We start from the raw sequence: 17,557 nt of genomic DNA, 5'->3' as shown, positions 1-17,557 counted from the left end.
ACGCAGTTCAAATGTTGCGCCATATTCAGTTGCTTGAAGCCGTATGAAACATCAGACATCAAAAGAAAACACATTTTGAGGCCAGCCATTCTGATGGCTGTAAATCATTGGATGCGGAATGCCTCCAGTTATTATTTCTACTGTGGTGAAGAGACGAGAATGGCTGTGTCAGACTGAGTTCACTCCATGGCTAAGCAGAAGGAAGATGTGCAAGTGCCATCTGGCTTCGGAGGGAGTCACAGATGTTCCTAAAAATATGAAAACAATTAGGCTGATGGTGTTTTGATGCATTTGTTTTGATTCCGCTCATTTGAATGAATATGTCTCTCTGCTAACATGCACAGTGTTTGTTTGGGCCGATTCCCTGTGCTTCAGTGTCCCATGTCGTCATTGCACATTACGGGTATGACAGAAAACTGTAAAAAAAAAATAAACGAACAATAATATGTAATGGATAATCCTATGCTTTTAGTTGAGTGGATGTGAAACCTGGGCTTCTGATGATATACTGAGGCTGTCATTAAATGCAATCAAAGAGTTGGCACCTCTTCATTTGAAGCAATGGGGACTACTCATACAATTGTTGCACAATTGGTATACAGTGTTGCACAATATTGCAGGCAAACACCAGGTGCCCCAAGACACCAGGTCCTGACTCTTGAGGGTCCGGACTCTTGAGACCTTAGGATTTTGACCTTATTCTTGTTATTGTCTGTGGAGAACAACCCTGAGATTAATCTTAGATAAATTATGACCAACTCACATTTGCACGTGCCAGTCCATGTAAACCAATCATCAGTTTAAGGCTTCTTCACACACACACACTCACACACACACACACACTCACTCACTCACTCACTCACAACATCATCATATTTTATTTACTGAAAGGAGGTTGGAAATATAAAGTAAAGGAGGTTGGAAATAGTTTTGTTGCAGAACCAATATTAAATAGACATACTACACCGCACAGTAATTGAGACACAGTAAATGTTGGGTTTCATGCAGGCCAATACAATAGTAAATTATGATTAATGTTTTTTGATGAGTAACTTCACATCACTTACATGGCCAGCTGTTTCTCAGCCCTTAACCGCAAATTAATGACAATTCTTCAAAATGCAAAATTTCCTTCCATGGAATATTATTTTCAGTATGTCTGTAGTTCATTACATCTGAGATTTCATTCTTTCCAGTAAATAGAAAACCACAATCTACAAAAGGAAAATGATACACTGTAACTTACACTGAGCGCACATATGCAAACACATTCATTCTGTTATTATGTCATCCCATTGATTCTGGAATTAATCACTACAGGAAATTTAAAGTCATGCTTCCATCAAGTTAATTGTCTAATGTGTAATGTATAATTTATGAAGAAAATCCTTTTCTCTGCAATCTTAATTTCCAGATGCAGGTCAATGGGACAATCTGGACCTACTGCACAGTTCACAATGAGTTTTGTGTGTGGATCGCAAAAAGAAAATTTGATCAAGCCTAAAAATACAGCAGGTACTAGAAACAAAATACAAAATAAATGATTGTATTACCTTTCATTGTAGGTATGGATATTATAGATGACACCAGGCGATAGTACTATTAGACTGGAATAGATTATTAACACAGTAATAAACTGGAATTGATTCTTGAATCCTACCAACAATTGAAGTCTCCCACACTCAAAGCCAGTTGTGTCCAAACTTTTGATAAGAGCTGAGGTGGGTGCAAGACCTTTCTTATAAACCGTCACTAAACACCTGATTATAACTGCACAATTTACTTGTGTAATTATACAGAACTTAAAATATGAAACACATGTTCATTTGGATTCAGATCGAGTGAATGACTTGGCCAGTCAGGAATTTTACAGTTTTTAGCTTTGAAAAACTCCTTGTTACATTAGCAGTAGGTTTAGGATCATTGTCTTGCTGTAAGATTAAGAGCTATCCAATGAGTTTGGAGACATTTGGTTGAACTTGAGCAGATAAGATGGTTCTGTACATTTCAGAGTTCATTCTGCTGCTGCTACCGGAAGTTACATTGTCAATGAAGACAAGTAAGCCAGTACCTGTGGCAGCCATAGTTGCCCAAATCATAACACTTCCACCACCATGTTTCACAAATGAGGGGGTTGCTTTGGATCTTGGGCCGTTCCTTTTGGCATCCACACTCTTCACTTTCCATCACTCTGATCTGGTCTCATCTGTTCACAAGGCCTTTTTCCTGAACTCTGCAGGTTCTTTCACATGTAAGTACAGCTTAGCAAACTGGCCATCCTATTGGCTAACTAGTGGCTTGCATCTTGCAGTGTAGCCTCTGATTGTGAAGCCTTCTGCGGACAGTAGTCACTGACACATCCACGCCTGTCCTCTGAACAGTGTTTCTAATTCTGTCGGACCGGTATTTTCTAGTTATTCGCCATTATAGTGAGAATTATTTGGCTCTCAAGTGTAGAGATGTTCCTTGGCTTACTAGGCCCTTTGCGATTACTGAGCTCACCAGTGCTCTCTTTCCTCTTAATGATGTTCCAAACAGTTGATTTGGGTAAGCCTGAAGTTTGGCCGATTGCTCTGCTTTTTTTTTTTCTTATTTTCCATAATGGCTTCCTTGATTTTCATTGGCAACTCTGGTCCTTATGATGACAATTCCAGTAACTAACTCCAAAGGCAATCAAAAGCCAAGAATCAAAACTAGATATTGAAAGCTCTCTTATACCCACAGTAAGGAAGAAACAGAATACACCTGTGAAGCCATTTGTCCTAAATATTTTGGTGCCCTAAAATAGGGGGACTATGTATAAAAAGTGCTGTAATTTCTGTATGGTGAAACAAAAATGTAAAAAAATACCCTTTAATAATAGTAGAGACTCTGCACTTTAATCACATACTAATTGTTTGTTTAAAAATTTAAAAAAAACCTGTTGAGTACAGAGCCAAAGCACAAAACAAATATGTTGATGTCCCATAAATTATAAAGCTCACTGCATATATAAATTTGCAAAATTAGCTGTTAAAGGCACAGGTCATTAAATATAATTTCTGTCTGTCTTCCATCGTCTTAAATAAGCCCCATTACCTCCAAATCTACGCATTGCACAGACATGCTTAGAGTCTTGAAATAATGGCACCTCCATACCAACATGGTGCTAATTATCAGATATCATGTGTGTAACACTCACTTTTTTGAACTTATTAAACTTCTGGTTATTGTAATATTATTTCTACATCCATAAATGCTTATGTCACTGAAATCTCATACAGCTCAATGGAAATAAATGCATAAGCTTTGCCTGTATGCATTAATTGCTTCCAGCTTGTCTGGGCATTCTCCATATTCTGAGGCCACTGGAGTAAGATACACAGAAATATATTCAGTTGCTGTCCAAATTTGGATTATTCAATGTCCAAAACATGTCTGACTTGGTAAGTACTCTATTATTTGTACTTATGCTTATGTTATGTCTGTAGTACTTTTACTAATTTTATTTTTTGTCATGAAGATGGACACATCCAGGCTTGACAGCAGGATATCATTGAGGGGTCCGCTTGGAATTGAAAACAAGTGAACCCATAAACAAATACAAACTACAACCAATACAGTTTTATTCTATACATGATAGAGTTGCACATTTAATACAGTGTACTTAAAATGTAATTACATAGTTACATTGCCTGCTAGATATTGTGCTCGAAAAAAAATCCGCTATAGTATGTTTCAAACATGTGACCAGCATCCCAGGAAGGTTTATGTGTCTCTTTATTCAAATTGAATTTACTTCTCACCACAGTGCCCCAGTGCCAAACTCTCCATGCGAGCTGGAATGCATAGCATATGTCACGTTTGTTTCCGGAGGGCTGGCTTCATGATTGGACTCAAGCTATGTGCCTCCTGATGTGGTCTGACAATCTGTAAAATACATCTCTAATCCCATCTGAGTGACAGAGGCTCAGCTTGTGTAAAACAGTCAACGGCTACTGAATACTCTCTCTGGGGGAACTGACCAGAGAAAAGTGTGTTTATGGGTAAGAGGTGGTTCTGTGAATGTCCATTCAATCAGTAGGGGCATGTATGACCCCAGTAAAATGCTTTGTTACTCCTCCACATTTTTCTTTCTCCCTCCCTTCTCTTATTTTTAATTTTTATGGCCAGAAGAGTAAATCAATTATTTCTGTCAGCGTATGTAAATATTTTAAAGTGCTCCACCCAGCCCTTTAGCCCTTTTTAAAACTAGTTTCAATAAGTTACACTTGCCAATAAATAATTTATATTTTGATAATTTGAACATGCACCAAAACCCAATATACCAAGAAAGAATTTGCCACAAGAGATATTCATTTTTAATGATATGGGGTCAAATAGATTCTGTGTAAATATTAAAAATATGTTATCTAGTCAGTTACCTCTCAAGAAAAAATTCCTTTTTCTTGAAGGATGTTGCCCCCTGGGTGTCTTGAGGCATATCAAACTTACTGCTCTTTTACTGGCCCAGGTTTTCTTCCTTTAAAGGATGGAACCAGCTGAAAAGTTTCTGAAGATGCCATGTTGCTATGAAGGACATTCGCTTCTCCTTCCATCCAGTCTCATTACCACTTCATTATTACACAGAGGCCAGGCAGTCCTACCTCAAGATGAACAGTATTATTCTCTAGGTGCTTAACCAGGCAACATTTTATTTCAGTTGTTAGCAGTCTATTGTTATTGGTGTGACATCACCATAGAGTTTCTTGTCTTAGAGAACCCAGTTACTGCTGTGTTTAAAAAAATAATGATAATCATGAGCCTTTCTGATGAAGAATGAGATTTATTTATCTTCAACATGACAGTGCTTAAGCAAAAAATGAAAGTATTTTGCTTTCTTTATTTTTAATGAATTCGTTTTTTCAGAATATTTATAACTGAATTTTATATTTTCGTTATTGTGATCAATTATTGTGAATATTTAGCTAATTATCCATGAGCAAGTGATGATTTACCTAATGGATTCCTTGTAGATTGTTGTGATATTGCAAATTTATAAAGCCTTAATGCTGACCATTTATCAGAACAGATAGACTGGTAACTGGACATATGGTTACCACTCCTGTGTGGGAGGTCCATCTGAAATGAGTTTTATTGTTTGTGGGTTGTTTTTCCCAAAGATCCTGTTCTCAATGCCCTCACTGCTTTTGCCTAAGCCGACACTCATATATATGCTTGTTTCCAACACTTCACCTCGATGGTCACAGATTAGAACACTTCTTTATACTGGGGCTATGGTAGTTCCAGTTCAAAATACGGCTTCAAGGAGGAAGCCCCAGGCTCACGTGCCCAACAACAGTTCTACCCCTGGAGAGAAGAAGGTCCTCAGAGTAGTTGCATCTGTTAAACAGGGCACATGTTCCTGTCACTTAACTTACTGGGGCTTTGTCTTTTTAGTCATGAGTTGAGATCAAAATGCACAGACACAGAAATGTACAGACTATACACACAGAAAATATGCACAGTCTGTTTATAGTGCAAATTGTTAACATTCTTGAGTAAGGCACAACAGACATTCTTGTATGTTTCATATTTTTGAGTAATTTTGAGTCATCTGTCTGTTTCCTCCCTTATTTTTGGCTGTTTTAGGTTAACTACACATACATAAAGTAACTACCCATATCAAATTAAACTATAAATTTGATCTGTCTTGTTTCACCTGATCTGTTTGATTAATGTTTGTCTCTTTTACTTATGCCTTTGAACTTTCTATATGTTTCAGGACAGATGAGGATTCAGGAAATTCAGAGCATACGACCTGGCAGTGGGGAATATTGAATTAAAGGACTGTACATGTGTGGGATACTGGAAGAAAAAAAAACTTTCAATTGTACAACATAAAATGACACAGCAGGAAAAATCTGCACCCAGTGCAGATTAGATATTCGCCTGCTCCCTTGTGGTGGGTGTTGGGGTATGAGGGGACAAAGAAAGCATTCACAAACATGTGACCCGGGTACTTGACTTAAGAATGTCAACAACAGATAAGGCTTGTCAGTCATGTTCTGCGAGATCAGAGGGTTATTGGGAGCCAAAACACACTTGAGGTTGAGACCTTGGTGCGAAGATGCAGCTGACTGCAACATTGGCGCCTCTTGACCGGCCAGGGACCTTCGACCTTTAGTGTAGATGCTTCGCCAGACAAGCTCTGACCTGCTGTATGCATCCATTTCAGTTCGCGGAGTGTCGTGCATTGACTACACAGCATTGCCCTCTGAAGTCATGCTGCTGTCAAGGTGAGGCATTTCTCATTTATAATGGGGAGGTACGCTGATGATGGATCTACTGAAGCAGGGCTACTGTTGAGCCAAACCTTAGGGGTCAATCTGATAAGACTTGTTTATGGATTGAGCAGGACTCTGGTTCATTACTCGACTTGGTTGTTTTCAATATTTTCTCAGTGACCTTACAGTTCAGGTCAGACTCATTTAAACACACAGACAAATGATGTGTCTCCAGAAACTCCTTAACCTACACTGCAGAGACTTCAGAGGCAGATCTTTCACCGCCTGCTGTCTATACATGTCAAACCAAAAAAGATGAATTGATAAAACAGTCTGTGCTGACCAATGAAAGGGATTGACCATAATGAGCTACCAGCCTAAAATTCCAGGAGAACCTGCTGACCATTTCACTGTCATCCACCAATAAACAAAGCATCACACCCGATTGAGCCAATAGATTTCATCAATAGGCAACAACCATTCCACTGGACCACTGTCAGAAATAAGATACTATTAAATGTCAACAACAAAAGTGCATGTTTTTTTGCTGTCATATAACAAAACTGGGCCATCCTTGTTTCAAAGTTCAGCTGCATGTTCACCTTCACTGTTGCTTCACTAAACAATTTTTTATATAAAATAAAAGACAGTGATGTTGAATGTTGAGTGCACTTTGAAATGCAAAGCAAGAGAGTATTGTCTTGCATTTGTTTTAATATGACTGGGTGCTGCATTTAATATGAAAGTACAGTACTGCGGGGGGAAAAGCTTTCTACTACATGCAAGGAGTTGGAGACAGTGGGTCACTGTCTGATACAGATGCTTGTCTTCCCTGTAAACTGTGGGATTTATCAACTAAATGACCACATTATAGAAAACCCAGGAATGATCTTCTGAATCCTCCCACAGTGAATGGGAGGTGGCTGAAAGGCCAGGCCGGACAGCAGGTTTCTGTGTCTGCATGCCAGATCTGGTAACCCAGGAGAGTATGACTGAAGTGATAATTGAGAAAGAAGGCAAGCCAATAACACAATAATCCTGGGAAAATATTGACGACAATGTCACGAAGCTGACAAGAAATACTGCTGTGGATGGGAGACATAGTGGCTCTTTTTCATTTGGGACAGTCCTCATAAATCACACGGTGTATTTAGATGCTCTGATATCCAACATTGCACTCACTGTTTTTGATGGTTTTCTTGACGTCTCAGATGCGCTAGAACCACAAACAAAATAAACCACAAAGTAGCAGACTGTGCTTCAGTCTTCCACTTTTTATACTGAGATCAGAAGTTACTCTTTATTAGGGCATTAGCGTGGCTCTGTTCCTAGTGTTATTCAACATGTTTATGTTTTGACTGTGTTTTAAATGAAAGGGAAATGGAACTGAACTGGGTCTTTGTGCTCTGGTACTGAGAAATAAAACAGACCGATAATCAATCACAGCAGTAGAAGTTTTTTCACTGTCAGATTGCACATTTTTAATGCCAGATATTTAGCAGTTTTGTTGTAGAAACGTGGGGGTTTGTGAGAAATAACTGCTGGAAGAATCATAAGGAATCTTCTGCCATCTGTTTCCCAGAATACAAGAAAGCGAAAGCACTTACAGGTTTGAAACAATATGCTTATGTTTTTGAATTGCATTAGAACTTTATATTTTACATGGTTTTGGAAGAAATCTGAACCTGTAATTACGAGGTTTTGTGAAAGGCTCTGATGTGCAGCCATTCGCATTGAGATTAGATTTAAAAAAACAAAATCTCTCATTCAGGACTCTCTATAAGTTTGGACACAGCTACAATATGGATAAATAAACACAATCACACATAAACATACAGATTCTGCTCATGTGATACAAAAATTCCTACTGCTGTTCATGGTGGGTCTGTGGATCATAATATCAATTTAACAACAGTCACAGTGCTTTTGAAAGGCAGTTACAGGTCTGGGATGTCCTCCATGTTCTGTGCCACAATGTAATGCTGTAGATAAGGCCTCCACTGCTACAGCAAATGTATCTCATTATGTCTGGTTATCAAGGCGCTCTCTAATGAAGTTTCTAGGGATTAAGGGGGGCAGATGAACTGTCATGGGCGGACACAAATAAGTTATTTCTATACCTTCATATCCCTGCAGTGGAGGTTACCAACAAATCACAGACCTGCAGGAGGGAGAAAGGGAGGGTGGAGTTGTGTGGGAAACTGAGTTGGGGGGTGACATTCTGATTGTGGACCAGGGTTGGGGGGTGGGGGGGGGTATTACTTGTGTGCGCAGATGCATCCACTTACAGCGATACTGGGGAGGAAATAAATATGCTTACCCACCCAACATATCCTGGGCCACCCTGACAGGGGAGAGACTGTTGTCCTCCATCTCATGCTCTGGTTGTTTTTTAATGAAGGGAGCTTCGGGTTTGTTTCTGAAGGTTTTCTCTGTCGTTCTTGTGGTACGTCAAAGGCAAAGTGAATTAACCTGCAAGGCTGCGGTAGTATGATTTTTGTGCTTGCAGTAATTTAAAACATTAATAAAGATGTATATATTTTTTTAAAGTCCTGTTGTTTTGATGTACCAGTAATGCAGAGACTAAAATGACATTTTCCAATGGCTGTACAGCAATTTTCATCTCATTTGCCCTTTCAGGATGATGATTTCATCCAACCACAGTAACCAAAGCTTGTGTCATTCCTTTTCTATAGTTAAGGTCTGAGTAATGTTAGTCATTGTCTAAGAAGGTAGTAATGCAGTTTAATATAAACCTTGTAAAGCCAGCAGGAAGGTTTCATGTTCAAAAAAATGTGCTGATATTTATCTGGATGCTAAATGACAAGTTTCAACTCAATATCATAACACCAGCCTAATTCTTAAACACACCTGGTGCTGGATTATGTAAGATTGTGCCAACCATTCCTTTGAAACCAACTCCTTTCAACAGAGCACACTCATGTGAAGAATGAGTTTTTAATCAGGATCTTTCAAAAAAAAAAAAAAAAAATCCCGTTTTAGATTCCCCATTTGAGCCAAAGGCTTTATGAAAAAAGAACCTCCCCTGGGCTATCGAATGACGAGACTGCTACCGCCGCTGACTTAGCCAGCCCACACTCTCCTCAGCCCTGCTACTGTAATCTCCAGAGCTGCTGCACAAAGCTCAGCCTCATATATGTCAAGCAGGTTGTGGGGTGGGGGGGGGGGGAGAGCTCTCCCATGTACAACAACAGACCTGTCAGTGCTGGGGGGTAAACTGAGACGCCAAGGCGAAAGCAGTCCTGTCAGGTCAATGCCAAAATCATATAATTGTAGCAGTTATTCTGATCTGATCAAAACCAATAAACAACAAGAAACCATGGAAGAACTTTTCAGTTTAGGTCCATATCTGTGGGACACATTAAGGGTTTGTTAAATGCCGTGGGTAATGTTCATGAAATAGCGTCCCTTTCATCCTTAAGCGCAGGGATTTGGTGTCGCTTTTGAGAGGACCCCTCCCCCCTCGCTGTGCATTCAAGACAACTTGGGGGGTCTCTGTGAATGATGTGAAGTTTGTTTGAAAGACATTTTTATCTGGAGCAACACTACCGACTGTCCCTCCCAGGCTTGTACTGTCACCCAGTTGGCTGTGAGCTACACCCCACGGTCAATAATGGGTTTCAGGTATATCACAAGAAAGGATTGTGAGGTGGTGGGTTCTCTTTTGATAAATGGGCTTTGGGGCTGCCATACACCCTCGACAGACATGCAGAGTGAAGGAGCCAGAGTAGATCAGCTGAAGACATATTTTTTGTATCTATTCTTGCAAAAACACAGGAATAGTTGCATGCAGGATATTTACTAACTGATAAAAGCTGGGGCATGCCATTACTCATAAATATGGATAAAACAAATAAGATGGCTCTTTGCTGTAGCCAGTGGATTATAAATTGTGGCAATCAATACAATGAACATGTTTGTGTATGTAATTTACATATATAGCCAGTTGAATCAAAGTTCTAGTACAATACAGTGTTCTAGTTTTAAACTGGTAGCTATGGTTAATAGCAACTATATAATAATAAGCTATATAAACAGCCATCATTTTTCAGTTTAAATTAGATTTTGAAACAAACATGTTTCAGTGAACATGTTTTTAATGAGATTCATGCTTGTCTCTTTCAAACATGTAGGAATTCACTGCTGTGTAACTGATTTGACATGTGGTTTCTTCATCTTCAGTCTGACAGGCTGAAATGGATAAGACACTATGCAATGTTTAAAAGGCCTAAAGTCTAAAAACGTCATTGAAGCTAGAAGCCAAAGGCTTACTGCAATTCCTGAAAAGCTGCCAACTTCTATTTGCATATTACCTGTCAGTGAGTCCCAAAAGAATTTACCAAAGCCATGCTTATTTGGGCGAACAAAGGCTGTTCTGTGCAGGACACTATAAAGACACTTTTTGGCCAGCAGCTTCTGGAAAGTAAATCTGACCTGACTGATAGAAAGGCCTGTTTTGATGCACTACAAAGTGCATCGGGAATCAAAGATTCGTTATGCAACAGTATTTATGCCTGTGAAGGGCTCGTATTCATGAATCAGAATGATTTGGGAATACTTGCCTTCTAAAGAACCCAGCTCATAAGAAGGATAGATACATTTGTTCCATGCACATAATCAGTGCAGGAAAGCATAAAGATCTGAATTTGTTTAATGAAAAGCACATACAATTCTGAAAAGCATAGTACATTACAGGCATTTAGCAGATGCTCTTATCCAGAGCGACTTACACAAGTTTTACATAGCATATACACTGCATCCATTTATACAAAGCTAAGCTATAGTTAGTAGAACAAAAAAAAAGAAGCAAAGCTGTAGTTAATATAGGGAGCAGGCAGTAACCAAAGATCATACAAACACAATCAGCTCTTGCCAGTACAAATAATACAACACAAATAGTATGAACTTGGGACATGTGCACTTCAGCAGAACCTCTCTTTCCTGATGTTTCTTTCTAGATTTCATAAACTATCACTCAATTCCACCATTCCCATTATGTGGGGAATTTTGCCCATGGGGGAAGGCTGAGAAGTCATCCTTGTTTTTCAACAGCCATTAACCTGAAGGCCACCTTTGGTCCAACTATGATTATCTTCATGTACAACCAATTAAGTTGATTGGGTTTAGATCGAAAGTAATCATTTTTAATCAGTCAGGACTGGATCTCTGAATAGATGTGTAGAAGGACAACTATGCAGGGATAATGAAAGGCATTCATTTCGTATTTAATCCAGAGAGTCATCAAAGGTGTTTGACATCAAAGTATTGGTATAAAGTAGGTACTATATGTTACTTCTGGCATGATGATCTATGTTTGTCACTGTTGTCTGTTATTTTGGGATTATAACACAACAGACATATTCATTTGGAAATAATGAAAGCATTCTATTCTATGCTATTCATACTATTTCTGCAGGAATTTGTGTATCGGAGGATATAATTTCCTAGAAAACCAGGTCTTGGAAGGCAAGGGCCATGCCACACCTGCCTACTATTGAGTATACAAGTTGCATGCAAGTTGTATATAACTTGTACACTCAATAATAGGAAAGTGTGCTGACCTTGTCTGTAAGTGTGATTTTGGGCTCGTGATGATGTCAGATATCTGGGAACTGGGAACGACTAGTCTGTATTTTCTAGCATACTATAAATTACAGTATCAACAGTGGAAAAACAGCAACCGTAATTAATGAAACAAGTGTTCATCCTCAAATAGATACTGTTACATGCCCATAACACAGGATTTGTGGACTTGATAACATCTCTATTTTCACAGGTGAAGAAATGTCTCATTGCAGCCACTCGCTCACAGTTCTCAACTAAAATACTAACTTGAGCAAATCTACTGACTTTGTGACCTGTGTATTGAAGTCAAAATTAAAACATACCGCATGTTTCCTAAGAGTTTGACAATTTATAAAAAGACAGTTTAACACAATATTGTTTAACACAATATTTGCTAGGATTTCAGTTGGACCCACAACATGCATTATATTTGTCTGAAGATAATGCTGCATGGCTTTTTAGTACCAATTTGCTTGATTTGCTTCAGTATTTCAGCTGTCTGTGTTGCAGCATGCCAGAGATGAGAAGATCATGCTTTCCCTCCCATGCAGTTTTGCTGAGCAAAGCACAAGCATGCGAGGTCGGACAGGGTCAGCATCGTACGCTAGGGGTTAATGGTTTTCAACTCTCTAACATATTTGGCAGATCCAGACAGGCCCTGTGGACCCTGTCCCCTGGGCACACCTCATCCAGGGTTCTGCTCTCCTCTGCTCTGGCTTTCATCGGAGCACCGAGCACATGTTTGCCGTGCCGAAAGTCAAGTTAGCCGTCAATCTCCTAGGGTGTCACTCGATTTAAGAGAGGGGGAAGGGGAATGTGCACCACAGTTCCATTCTCGAATTAACCGAGCTTGTGCACAACAACCTCTTGTGATGACATCGTAGCAATACTGTGGGGTTTTCACAATGTGAATTTTAGCTGGGCAGGTGTCTGATTCACCATCCCTCTGCCAGAGCTCACCAGAATTCCTGTCAGAGGGTACTGAATTAAAGCAGATATGCTCAGTGTGAAAAATTATGTTTATATAAGTGTTTTACCATGCTTCAGTGAAAGCAATGAGTGTAGTCACGCTATTATTTTATAATGCGTGAGGCAAGCAATACAGTGTAGTGCAGAGGTATTATAATTATATTATCAATAATAATACTTATTATTATTATTATTATTATTATAGAAATCAAGGGTCAGAGACAAGCAATATATGTAATGTTAATGTGATAAAAATAAGTGAGTCATAAATGGCAGTCGCTCATCAACAAATATACAAGAATATGTAATAATTGCTTTAGTGAATTGAAAACATGATTCGTGATACTAAGAACACCTGAAATGAAAGACAAAAAATGTTTTTTTTCCCATAAACTAAGCTTTACATTGTTACCTTATGCATGAGAAGCTGTTTGTTTTCAAGTTCAAAATAGCAAGTGGGTAAAATGTAACCACTGACTGCCCAATTAATCATGTGTGTGTCGTGTGCCAAGCAGGAGCACATTCCAGGGCACGGCCCCTGACCAGTCCACTGGCCTTAGAAGGAATGACCTGTTTGGCTTGAGGGGAATGGTTTAAACAAGCTGAGGAACTTGACCCGAAGGTGGACTGCGCAGAGAAAAATGTAGATATTTGTTCCAGGAGGAGGCTGTATAATTCACTCAAAAGGCTGCTTGTCCCTGCATCTGCAGAACAGGTTAGTGTCATATTTTGCATTTGGACTGAAGGGCTGTCGGCTTTAGCTGTTAAACATTTATCTGTTGAACAAGAAGTTCATTAGGGCTTGCCGGCCAGGACTCTGGAACCTGAACTACCGTTGTGTGGTCACAGTAGTCACCACTCTCGTATATGATTCCCCCCCCCCCAAATAAAAAATGCCATCAAATGCCATTCCTAATTTGGTGAATTGTGCAAAGGATGGATGCATGTGAAATTCCTTGCAAATGTTTGACGTAATCATGCAGTGTTTAAAGGTTCTTTATTTTTTACTTGGCTCATAAATTTTATGAAGTAACTGTTCATCTAGAACAGCAGACAGTTTCAGTAAAGTTTCAGTACCATGTGCACCGGATCAGTCATGGCAATTATGCTGTTTTCATTTGATATGAGTGATGAAACTTTGTGGAATGACTGAACTATTTTAAAAGTTGTGCCTGCTTCTGAGAAATGTAATTTAAAAATTCAGCACTTTCAGAAAGGAATGTTTCAAATTGCAGGATAAACAAACACCTCTCTCACAGCCTAAAGGTTTCAGACCAAAACAAAGCTGTTGCTAAAAGCCCTGAGCCAAAATGTGCACAGGAGTTACCACAAAATTGACAATCTGTGCTATTCTGAGCAGACCGCTACCGTTTCTTTGCTCTCCTTCAAAAAATATTTAGTGGATATGACTTTAGGCCTACTGGCTGTAGTTTCAAAAACCACAGGAGACAGGACAAATGACAAGTGTTGCAACAGAGAAAGAGACCTGCCTGGAAATTTGACAAGACAAAGGTTGTAGTTGTGTGTCCTGAGGAGAGAGACCTGACAACCCTGGTCTTGCTCTTCAATTCAGGGTGTCTCAACTCAGTCCTATAGTCCAGATAAATGTGGGGTCAAACCGGTCCAGATATTATCTCAAAATTGGCTCTTTGGCGTATTACAAGGGCCCATTAAGGATTGTCAGGAAAAATAGTTCAGTGGCAGCCATCGTAAAGATAACACTAATAAAGCCCATGTAAAACTAATCACACAGAGTTAATGGTTAGTCTGCCAGCAAGGAAATGTGATGGAATGTGTGCTTTTCAACACTTAGAGATTGATCCTATCGAAGCCCAAATAACCATCAGCGACCAGAGAAGCAAAAACATGTTTTGCCCTCCCTTTCAATTTGAAAAAATTATTTGATAAACGCTGGCATATGGTATGCACTGTACCCTTTAACAAATGTTGGGAGGAAACTAATAATGCCCCCTTAACACCAGCAGAAATCACAGGCATGATGCTGTATCCAGTATTTCCCAAATCCAAATCCCAAATCTTTGTGAGACCCAGACAACAACTTAAAGACATGACACTGAATGGAATCCCTTTTCATTTTGATTTGAATCTCCAGGTGTCAGAAGCTTGTGCCTCAAGACCATAACAAAACAGTTTGTTTTTTCTTGTTGAGCGGGAGGGGTCAAACCTTGTAGTAATAGTTTTTTTTTGAGTGATGTATGAAAAGGTCACTGGGAATTTTGCTTTTTGTGTATATTGCTTGTTCTTGCTTGTCCCTCAAAGGACTCAAAGATTGCTTTTGTAAGGAAAAATGTCTCCAGGCTGTTGTACTGTTGTACTTAATTTTCAAAGAAAATACTAGTGACTGGTAATGATCAGATAATCAGATAAGGGATTAACAAGTTTTCAATCCTTTTAATCAGGGCTGCCAAACTCAGAGATCTATCATCATGTATGTCTTCATTTCAACCCTAATTTGGCACATTTGGTTCTACTAATTGGCAGCACAACAAGATCTCCAGTGGTTGAAAGAAGTGTTCTTTGTTAGGTTTGATGTGAAAACCTACAAGATGGTAGATCTCCTGGATCAGAGTTCAGCAGCATTCCTTTAAATGAACTTGACTGTGTCTACTGAAACAGTGAGGAAACTCAGTCCCGGCATTTTCAGAATTACAGGAGAACATTTCACAAAGTCATCTTGGAAAACAAGCAAGGCTGTAAAATAGTGTCATTATATATTTATTTATGATTCGCTCTTGTATAAGTGTTGTACTTTTATTTGATGTGGATTTACTCTCCTTCTAACCACAATCTCGGACTGCGTGTGGACATGCCGTTGTTTATGAAAATAATAATTGTACCCAATCTAATGTGGTTGCGTAGCTTGATGGGGAATTGAAATTTCAGATGCTTATTGTATGAAATTATCAGCAACTTTACAACTGATCAGGGGAGATTTGGATTATGCAGGTGAGGAATGCGCTAGCCACCCAAATCATCACTCTTCTAATGCATACAATGTAGTATTGATTTAAGAAAAAAGGAATATGGCTCCCAAACCTGCAACGATTCTTTGATCATGGACCCAAGTGTTTATGGCACCACACTGTGATGCCAGAATTGCAAAGCACTGAAGACTCAAGGGCAAACCTACAAGTTTCTCCATCACTACTAAAGCGATTTCTACCAAAGTCGGGTAGACACTGCCAAATGACTTGGCACAAATCTTAAAGTACCTGAACACCTGCATAAGTGGAAAAAAGTCAAGCAGCAACCAAGGGACTTCCAATGTGCTATCTTACTGGGAGCTTTGCTACAGCTAACATTTTACTGAGAGGGGTGGATTTGAAACAGCATTGTGAGCAAATAATTTAATGTCCATATTCTACAGGTTTCTGTTAGACCTGCGCTATTAGTGGCCTTATGTTGATGGTTGTAATTTGGGCCGGGTGATGTCGAGTCCAGGTGGTTGTTCGTAAAATTGGCCCAGCATGCTCCAAATGACACGTGCCTGGTGAGTAGAGAGGTGAACAGAAAGGCTCAATGTGGAAATGCTATCACCGCCACAGCACTTTGCCAGTGAAAAAGAAGCTAATTGCTTTTGCTGTGTTGATCTCCTTGGCACATTTCTCCACTCGAGACTGATTCTGCATCTGTTTTTCTTACAGAGCATCCACCCTCTCACAACTTCACGGATGAGGGCGCAATGTCTCCGACATCTGCACATTCATTTCCTCTGCTAGCAACTTTCAAATCTGGATGTGATTATAATTGAAAAGCGAGTGAAGCTTCCATACTTTGCATGGAAGCTTCAGTCGCTTTTCAATTATAATCACATCCAGATTTGAAAGTGAGTGAAGCTTCCATACTTTGCATGGAAGCTTTACTCGCTTTCAAATCTGGATGTGATTATAATTGAAAAGCGAGTGAAGCTTCCATGCAAAGTATAAACAATGTAGCTCATCTAGAATAGCTTTCTGGTGACCTGCTGCCCACAACTTATTTGGCTCCATTAAGCTATTATTTTTAAACTCCATCAAGAAGAAAACAAGCAGCTTCCACTGCACACCAGGTACAATGGCACTAAACAAGAACCATTCACAGAACACTCCTGCCTCATCTCAAGTTGATTACAAAAAATGTATTTGGTCATATTTATAATTCAAAATTAATGTTTTATTCCAATTCCATTTATAGAGACATGCAACCCAAATAGCAGAATAGTTCACCTTTCGCATCAACAAAATTGACATTATTAATGCTAATAATATCAACATGCTTATTTGTTCAGGACAGACATTGCACAACCAGTGCACAAAAAGCGGTGGAAAGCAGCCATTTATATTATGCAGACGGGAGACAGATGTGATCACTTTGGTCTTGATCAGTTTACCCTGAACTTCATATAGTTCAAGCATTCCTCTTCCCCTCAAAATGAGGTGCAATATGAGGCTTCTCTGATGGTTATGTTCCTCCTTATCTCCTGGTGCCCGGAATGTCGTGTTGGGCAATTGGCGGCGCAGTCGCGCAGACTCTGGGATGAGTGCATAAAGACGGCCAGTGTGCGGAGGCCAGGAGCTGCTGGCTCATGGGGGCAAAATCAGAAGCAGATGCGGCCAGGCCACAAAAGCCTTCCTCTAGGAAAACCTGACAACACAGAGACCCTGCCTCACGCCTGCCTGTTGCCAGGTCTCACTGCGCTCCTCTGATAGCACTCCTCTGACTCCACCATGCTGTTATCTTCGCCACACAGTGTGTGG

At 39.6% G+C, this 17,557-nt stretch overlaps 1 long non-coding RNA gene across 3 annotated transcripts in view; it reads left to right on the top strand.

Moving 5' to 3' along the window:
* The first annotated feature begins 5,914 nt into the window (after positions 1–5,914).
* The window catches only part of LOC118211474, a 49,970-nt gene continuing 38,327 nt past the window's right edge, over positions 5,915–17,557 (top strand). For 2 of the 3 annotated variants that reach the window (XR_004762010.1, XR_004762009.1), the window contains exon 1: positions 5,915–6,257. This is a non-coding gene — a long non-coding RNA (uncharacterized LOC118211474). Of the gene's footprint in view, positions 6,258–13,315; positions 13,516–17,557 lie in introns of all 3 variants that reach the window. The other variant, XR_004762013.1, reaches the window with a different exon arrangement.

This window comes from Anguilla anguilla, chromosome 1 (assembly GCF_013347855.1).
Source record: "Anguilla anguilla isolate fAngAng1 chromosome 1, fAngAng1.pri, whole genome shotgun sequence".
In the NCBI taxonomy this organism is placed as follows: domain Eukaryota; kingdom Metazoa; phylum Chordata; class Actinopteri; order Anguilliformes; family Anguillidae; genus Anguilla; species Anguilla anguilla.
The sequence above is the reverse complement of the archived record's forward strand: the minus strand, read 5'-3'. Positions and strand labels throughout refer to the sequence as shown.